Source organism: Opisthorchis viverrini (assembly GCF_000715545.1).
Source record: "Opisthorchis viverrini unplaced genomic scaffold opera_v5_25, whole genome shotgun sequence".
NCBI lineage: Eukaryota > Metazoa > Platyhelminthes > Trematoda > Opisthorchiida > Opisthorchiidae > Opisthorchis > Opisthorchis viverrini.
In genome coordinates, this window is record NW_008751681.1 from 1940464 (window position 1) to 1949242 (window position 8779).

Consider the following 8779-nt stretch of genomic DNA (forward strand, 5'->3'; position numbering starts at 1 on the left):
GCTTTATAATAGGATCGACCGTGATCCTTGCTGCATTATTGCCTTTATGACTCTTATTCCATTGGTTTGTTGGATGGTTGCTTCGGGATGCTTCGGGTCTGTTTGCAGTCGGTCCGTTCCAGGTCTGTGATTCTTTGTAGCCTTCGTTCTTGAATCCGGTTGGTTGTGGTAGGAGCTTCTATTTTTGCTAGCTTCCTTGCTTCTGTCTTCTTCGGAAGGTTTAGCAGAGGAATTCTCAGCAGTGGGGACTGAACAATTTGGTGATGTTTGGATATATAGTGCAGCGGCTAGTGCCGCTGTACTATTAGGAGAGCTACTACTACCATCCATACCCGTGAATGGGTGGGACAACGGGAAAATTTTTCAAAAAGTTGAGCACGTTCAGAATCCTCACTTAACTGGGTGTTAACTTCTTTTCTGAGGTATGAAACAATTAAACCATTGAAATTGCAGCTCTAATCTTAGCCGATTGTAGACGCTCGTATATCGAACGAACAAGACTGTAAAAGTTTCCTTCAAAAACTGAGCAGACAGCTTCTGTAGAGTGTGACATGGAAATTTGCCAAGCGCATCTGCAGGGTTTCGTAAAAGTTTTAACATTAATTCACTCGGATTTCAAGGTTATATACGCTGTTGATGAGATGATATCCCGTGATTGTTTCACAAGGTTATTGTACTCAACTTTTCCGTAAGTTTTATAGTCGATCCTCTCAGATACAGGCTCGTAAAGCTTGCGCTTCTCTTTTCAATCGAGTCCACCAATTACTGACAATATAACAGAGGCAAAAGTACATGGGTATTTTGTCTTAAAAAGCAGTGAAATGTTTTTCGGTTTATTCATATCCCACCCTCCCCCAAAGTCTTGCCAATAAGACCAACTCAACGGTTGTTCCAGACGTCGGTCGTTACAAGATGATCACATGACTAGACTTGCCCTACACTCCTCAAACGAACTAAACGTGACATTATACCATAATATATGTTCCTACGTGTACACCATAATTCTCCGTCGGAAAAACAAACTAAGTACGAAATATTGATGATGAAGCGTGGGAAGGCACTGGGATCAAATGGTCTGCATCCAATCATTTTCAAACAAAGCGGAGAACTCCTGGTGACCATCTTGTTGGTTCTATGTGGAACGAAAAAAGGGCCTGCAGAATGGGACGGTTGACACTGATTTCTATCATCAAAAAGGGTACGCAGACGCTGTGTGAAAACCAACATAGCATCACTCCGATAGCTGTGGCATCGAAGGACCAATATGACTCAACCTTTCGACAGTTGACTGAACACAGGGAGAGGCAGATTTGCGAAAACCAAGCCGGGTTTTGTCCTGCAACAGGATGTATCCATCACATTTCAAACCATCGACAGACTGAGGATCAGTGACGCTCTTTCCGTGAAAACAATTGTTGTCTTCTTTGACTTATATGCAGCCCTGCAGCCATGCAGGTAGGACTATCAAGCCCTCGGCTCCAACAAGGGTCCTCTCTCATTGCCTTATAAGCAAGGCTTTCGAGTCAAAAGCTCATGTTGAATTACTTCAAAAAAACACCTTTATAGGCCTGGGCAACCGGTAGCTATCATTTTACCGCATAGTTTTGTGTCTAACAATGACCCTCCCCAACCCATTTCCACCAAACGAGCAAAATTTGCTGAGTTACTTGACAGTCGGTTATCTGACCGATGTGCCCTATACTTCCCGCTACCTATTAACAATAAACAAAACGACACCTTACTAAATGCACTGGATGTTTTCTACTTAAGAGCTTTTAACGTCCGTACGCTATGTCAAATTGACAAACAAGGAATACACGCTTGAAACCTCACACCCCCTTAAAGTATTCTGCGTATGATACGTCTCCGAAACACGTAAAGGATACCCAATTGCGCTTATCCATCTCGCAACGCCAAGGACGGACTCAGCTCTTTCACCTCACTCCCTTTGTGTGTCTGGTGATCCTTAGGTGAGGGCTCGAGGGATGTATGGCACGGGAGTTACACTCAGCATCAGAGCTAAATGCACTTCACCAAAATGGATCCCAGTGAATAGTCTTTGCAGCGTTCGATCATTCAGCTCACTCAAGCTCATTTCCTCTCGAGCAATCTGTTTTGGCTCCTATCCAACAAAATCCACTTCGTATCCATATCTGGTGATCCCGTTGTATACTACAAGCTGATCAGCTGACAGCCGATGACCACCCAGCTGATGGCGGCCAGGTGCTTCAACGAATAAGGACAGCCCAGTGGTCAATCAGATGAATATCTTGGCGGAATAGTTAGCTTGTACGCAAAGGACAATGATAAACTGAGCACCTCTGGCAACCTTGTACACACTACCAAGTGGTTATCAGTATTGCTGGGTTCGGACACGCTTGTCAGTTCCTTGCTATCCTTCATCCCTTTTTTAATTCGCAACAGTGGAATTAAAGCTCTTATATAATGGTCAGTTGGAGATGTCGAGAGCCATGCAGGTAGGACTATCAAGCCCTCGGCTCCAACAAGGGTCCTCTCTCATTGCCTTATAAGCAAGGCTTTCGAGTCAAAAGCTCATGTTGAATTACTTCAAAAAAACACCTTTATAGGCCTGGGCAACCGGTAGCTATCATTTTACCGCATAGTTTTGTGTCTAACAATGACCCTCCCCAACCCATTTCCACCAAACGAGCAAAATTTGCTGAGTTACTTGACAGTCGGTTATCTGACCGATGTGCCCTATACTTCCCGCTACCTATTAACAATAAACAAAACGACACCTTACTAAATGCACTGGATGTTTTCTACTTAAGAGCTTTTAACGTCCGTACGCTATGTCAAATTGACAAACAAGGAATACACGCTTGAAACCTCACACCCCCTTAAAGTATTCTGCGTATGATACGTCTCCGAAACACGTAAAGGATACCCAATTGCGCTTATCCATCTCGCAACGCCAAGGACGGACTCAGCTCTTTCACCTCACTCCCTTTGTGTGTCTGGTGATCCTTAGGTGAGGGCTCGAGGGATGTATGGCATGGGAGTTACACTCAGCATCAGAGCTAAATGCACTTCACCAAAATGGATCCCAGTGAATAGTCTTTGCAGCGTTCGATCATTCAGCTCACTCAAGCTCATTTCCTCTCGAGCAATCTGTTTTGGCTCCTATCCAACAAAATCCACTTCGTATCCATATCTGGTGATCCCGTTGTATACTACAAGCTGATCAGCTGACAGCCGATGACCACCCAGCTGATGGCGGCCAGGTGCTTCAACGAATAAGGACAGCCCAGTGGTCAATCAGATGAATATCTTGGCGGAATAGTTAGCTTGTACGCAAAGGACAATGATAAACTGAGCACCTCTGGCAACCTTGTACACACTACCAAGTGGTTATCAGTATTGCTGGGTTCGGACACGCTTGTCAGTTCCTTGCTATCCTTCATCCCTTTTTTAATTCGCAACAGTGGAATTAAAGCTCTTATATAATGGTCAGTTGGAGATGTCGAGTTATATCCCTAACCATTGTTCATTCTCAATAGATGTGTGAGCTAAGCACGTGCTCTTCTCCAGGGTAAACTTTCATAAACTTCCCTAAGAAAATCTAGGGATGAAGCATACTGCCTAGTAGCAGAGGTAGTTTGTAACCCACAGATTGAAGCTCGCTATATGTTATCTTAGGAAGAGATATTGAAGAACTTAGCACGATTATGAAAGACGCTGGAAGCCGGATTTATTCTTCTCATGCGAGCGCACGGCGACTACGGAATTTCAGAATGGTCACCGCTACTTCTTGTTGCAAGATGCTGTGTTAACTAGTAGGCAGAGCCCAATTATGTGTGAAGGTTATTGTAATATTAGCTAAACCAAGGCCTTTGCGTGGACAGAGAGATGTTCTGGGTCCAGAAATTCGAAGAAATAATGCATTTGAGGGTGCACGGAAACTGCCTCGGTAGTCCGTAAATCGGATCCGACAGGTCGCCCGGCAAAAAACCAAAGATAATAAGAGCCCGTTTATGGGTCGCTTGGCTAAATATTCACAAAAACAGTCTACCTATATCCGTGTCCCTTTTGCCCAAATGAAATATGGCTTGCCTGGTTAGACCGCTACCATTTAGGAAATATTAATAGTCCCGGTCGAACGCCATCGAGTTCCCGGACTAGATGTGCGTCCGTCAACATTATTCAACTAAGGTAGTTGATATCTGCTTTCTGTCCAGACTAGATTGTTTGAGCCTGTTTAGGAACTGAAGTAAATTTCGGAAAACTAGTATTTGCCACATGCTGCAGTTAGAAAGAATGCCAGAAGTGACTGTTTTAGCCATAGATGTGCAGATTCTATGCTAAATAGAAAGATGGAACCGGTAACTTATGTCAACATGCCATTTCCCCTTCAATTGTGAGAGTGCTGCCTAATTATTTTGATGCTCTTTGCGCCGATTCAAGCCATAATGAGCTGAAAACTATCGATCAATCAGAACATCGTGACAGCTGCATATGTGAGGATTGCACCATAACAAATGATTAGCGCACATACTGACAAGGCGGATAAGTGAGAAGCAGCTATTTTCATACCACATTGTATTCTTCGAAAACTGGCGGAGCAGTGATCCACTATAAGTCTTCCGCTTCCGATAAACCTGGCAAAAATCATGACAGAAAGTGGGCGGTGGTCGGCAGCAAACGAAATAAAATATGGATTTGGGGTTTTCGCGTTGAAAGGCACTCGGCCTTAGTCGTCTATGGTAATTATTTCCATACCGAACCAGATATGGAACAGGAATCGGTATGAGCTTTTGCACTGATATTGTTTCCTTCTCTGACCACAAAGGTGGACGTGTTCAGAGATCATGCAAACCTGGTAGTTGTTTGCTGTAAAAGAGTTGTAAGTGCTCCATACCGAACCAGATATGGAACAGGAATCGGTATGAGCTTTTGCACTGATATTGTTTCCTTCTCTGACCACAAAGGTGGACGTGTTCAGAGATCATGCAAACCTGGTAGTTGTTTGCTGTAAAAGAGGTTGTAAGTGCACACAGACCTTGAAATCAACTGCATTCCAAAAAGAACATAGTTCAGTACATGCGAAATTTTCAAGCCACCAAAATTACCACAGTCTTAAACAGTGCAGCAGTGGGCACCTATACGCCAAGGGGAGTCACATAAATATCAGGTGGTGGGCGAACAAATCAATTCAAGGGGCCAGTGAGCATCGTCGATAAAATTTCCTCGGATAAATTTGAATAAACTGGCAACCATCTTGGAAGTATGGAGAGCCATTCTAAAGGGGAACTAGTTGGAGCGATTGAAACCCACCAGGCGCTATGGTGGACAACCTCGGAAATCTAGATTACATGGGATTGTTCTCGGGCCTTGGGAATACGGCGGGAGACAGAGTCCTCCAGGTTGTTATATGAGAGATGCTGCAGGGCTGACCAGCTAACTGAATGTATCCCTTATTGAGCTGCAGTCTTCACGGTGGCGTGCAAACAGCCTGTCAGCGGTTACTAAAAGCCAGTAAAATCACTACGGACTTTTTATATGTAGAACAGTGTGGTTGCTGTCGTTTAGGGAGAAGCAGAGATTAACCTTGCTTACGATGTCGTGTTACTTGATGAAGGAAAAGACTAACTTTGAACGTTGTTTGCTTGCCAGGTGTTTCACGGAGTTAAGAGAGTTCTGATCCCACCCCGAAGGTGTGGGCGTAGGTGGGAGGATGAGGGTAAAGTCGGAGATTGGATACAGTGGCCTGCCTCGGTTAATTTGCGGACGGTGAAAATCCCATAATTTAAAGAGGTGAGAGTGGTTTGATTTGGGTACGTATTGAAAGAAATAGGAGAAGGGGGCATCTTTCACATTGTCACGGAGTTAATGGACGGTAACCAGGGCTGGCACGTAACCGAGATCTTCAGCTTAGGCTCGGGAAGCCTCCACAAAGCCAGGGCGACAGGCAACTGCATGAATAGTGGGGAAGGTAGAGGGTCGGTAGCGAAGAGACGCATAACACCCCATGTTGCTTAAGAGTCAAAACGATAGGTTCGGTTTTGTTCCATTACTCGGCCATATTTATTTCAGATGCCTGTGTGAAGACTATTTGGAACAATTTTACTGGTAGATATCGCGAAGGTTAAGGGCACTCAGGGTGCTTTACAGAAAAAGGCCATAAATGGTCTCTCACTTGGCGACGTCTTTTGAGCAGGCGGAGAGCTCCCTGAGTTATTTAAGAGTGGTATATGCCTAGGTAGTTTAGGATCAGTGGGCTATGAGGGAATAAGAGCGGATGCGAATATTGGCGGCGGCCAACAAAAAGGCGGACTGGAATGCTCACCATTTACTTGTGTAGATAACTGATTAGTAGGGAACACACGCCAGTGCAACAGGCTTTTCAACAAAGTCCAATGATATGCTTTCTGCAGGTCTTGGCTGCGTCGTACTGACATTAGAAGTTGTCTATATATAAACTGTTAGCGACATGCGAGCTACATTCACCAGAAGGTCAAATGCCAGGATTAGTCCCTGGCTGCTCCATCTGAACCAAAGTCACGATAAATCTCAGCCTCTGAATAAAACCAGAAGCTCTCCATAGATGATAGGTTTCAACGGAAGGCGGAAAAAACACTTTTCCCCAACAAAGTCAGCTGGAAACTTAGTTTGGAGCGAATAAAATACCTGCTGTCAGATACCGAAATGTGATGCAACAAACTAAGAAAAATTACTCTTCCCTGTATGTGAACAAAGCCCGAAACTTCCCATATGTGATTCGGTTTTTCGGCACCATATTGTAAGGAAAAACGCGGCCACAGTTTTTGTGGGTATCAGCACACCTTTCACAGATGTCCTTCCAAGGAACCCCTGTCTAGTCGTTAGGATCGTCCGTCTTTGTCTTGCAAGTTGGGAGTTGACCAACAAGCTGCCACGAGAATGGCCGACGGCCTTAAATGCTGAAACGCGTCTAGTGGCGCTTGAACTCTTTCCTCTGGAGTGTCAACGCCTCCGAGGAGACCTAGTTCTTCCTTATGCTTTGTTTGATCAATGTTTGGTCTGTTCAGACAATTAACACTCGGTGGGGACATGGGAAGTATGTTTTCAAGCCCAGAGTGTACACCTCTATTGGGCAACAGTTGTTCTGTTTTCTGGTAGCCTGTCGTGGAACAACCTTCCTCCGACGGTTGTTCAAGATGTATCTAGTGCCCAGTTCAAAACACTTTTAGATGCTTTCTTAGTTAAATCTTTGCGCTGGCAAGATTACTGCCCCGCATTGAGAACTTAAAGGACAGTGCTACGCCCCTCTTCTTTTCGGGTGACCGGATGTCGCGGAACGACAAGAGCAAACCCGATCCCGGAAACTTCGATTCTGTGTATAAGTCTGTGAATCCCTGGATCCATGTGATTGGTCCTTTCTTTCATGCAAGTTGAATATTCTGGCCAATCAGGGCATGCGGTTTTCCGGGCCGTTGGCAGTTTGCCATCCATCCGTCCATCCGTCCATCCGTCCATCCGTCCATCCGTCCATCCGTCCATCCGTCCATCCGTCCATCCGTCCATCCGTCCATCCGTCCATCCGTCCATCCGTCCATCCGTCCATCCGTCCATCCGTCCATCCGTCCATCCGTCCATCCGTCCATCCGTCCATCCGTCCATCCGTCCATCCGTCCATCCGTCCATCCGTCCATCCGTCCATCCGTCCATCCGTCCATCCGTCCATCCGTCCATCCGTCCATCCGTCCATCCGTCCATCCGTCCATCCGTCCATCCGTCCATCCGTCCATCCGTCCATCCGTCCATCCGTCCATCCGTCCATCCGTCCATCCGTCCATCCGTCCATCCGTCCATCCGTCCATCCGTCCATCCGTCCATCCGTCCATCCGTCCATCCGTCCATCCGTCCATCCGTCCATCCGTCCATCCGTCCATCCGTCCATCCGTCCATCCGTCCATCCGTCCATCCGTCCATCCGTCCATCCGTCCATCCGTCCATCCGTCCATCCGTCCATCCGTCCATCCGTCCATCCGTCCATCCGTCCATCCGTCCATCCGTCCATCCGTCCATCCGTCCATCCGTCCATCCGTCCATCCGTCCATCCGTCCATCCGTCCATCCGTCCATCCGTCCATCCGTCCATCCGTCCATCCGTCCATCCGTCCATCCGTCCATCCGTCCATCCGTCCATCCGTCCATCCGTCCATCCGTCCATCCGTCCATCCGTCCATCCGTCCATCCATCCGTCCGTCCATCCGTCCATCCGTCCGTCCAGTTGAAAATAGGTATCACCCCTGTAGTATACGGTGTCTGTCAGTTTAATTGATTTATATGTAAGCATTAGTGATGTACAACCTTGCTTACTGGGCTTCGGCTCATTAGCGTTGTCTCTGTTTTCCATCCACGAAAATTTCCCTCGGAGAATCACTCCCCTGATGCTTCCATAGCGTGCATACTACACCCCAGACAATACTACGGGGACGCTAGTCTCCACACGTCCAGAAATTTTTTCCTCCATCGGATTGAAGTGTCAGGTTTTTGTAGCCACGCCCTGCTGTTGTACTCGTTTTGTATATGTGACCGTGTAGTTTCTGCAGACGGTTTTCTGGTCCCAAAGATAACGTGAAATGGTGAACGTTGCTTGCATCTTAAATATCTGTGCACTGACCTGTTGTAGTGGAATCACGTTTGCACAGTATCTCTTCCACGACACTTGCTGATATGCCCCTTACTGGTGAGACTCAACCCTTTTGTAATGGGATCATTGGACGATCTGCTGCTTATAAAGGCTGTTTTCAAAGCTTGAAACACCTGTTGGCGTA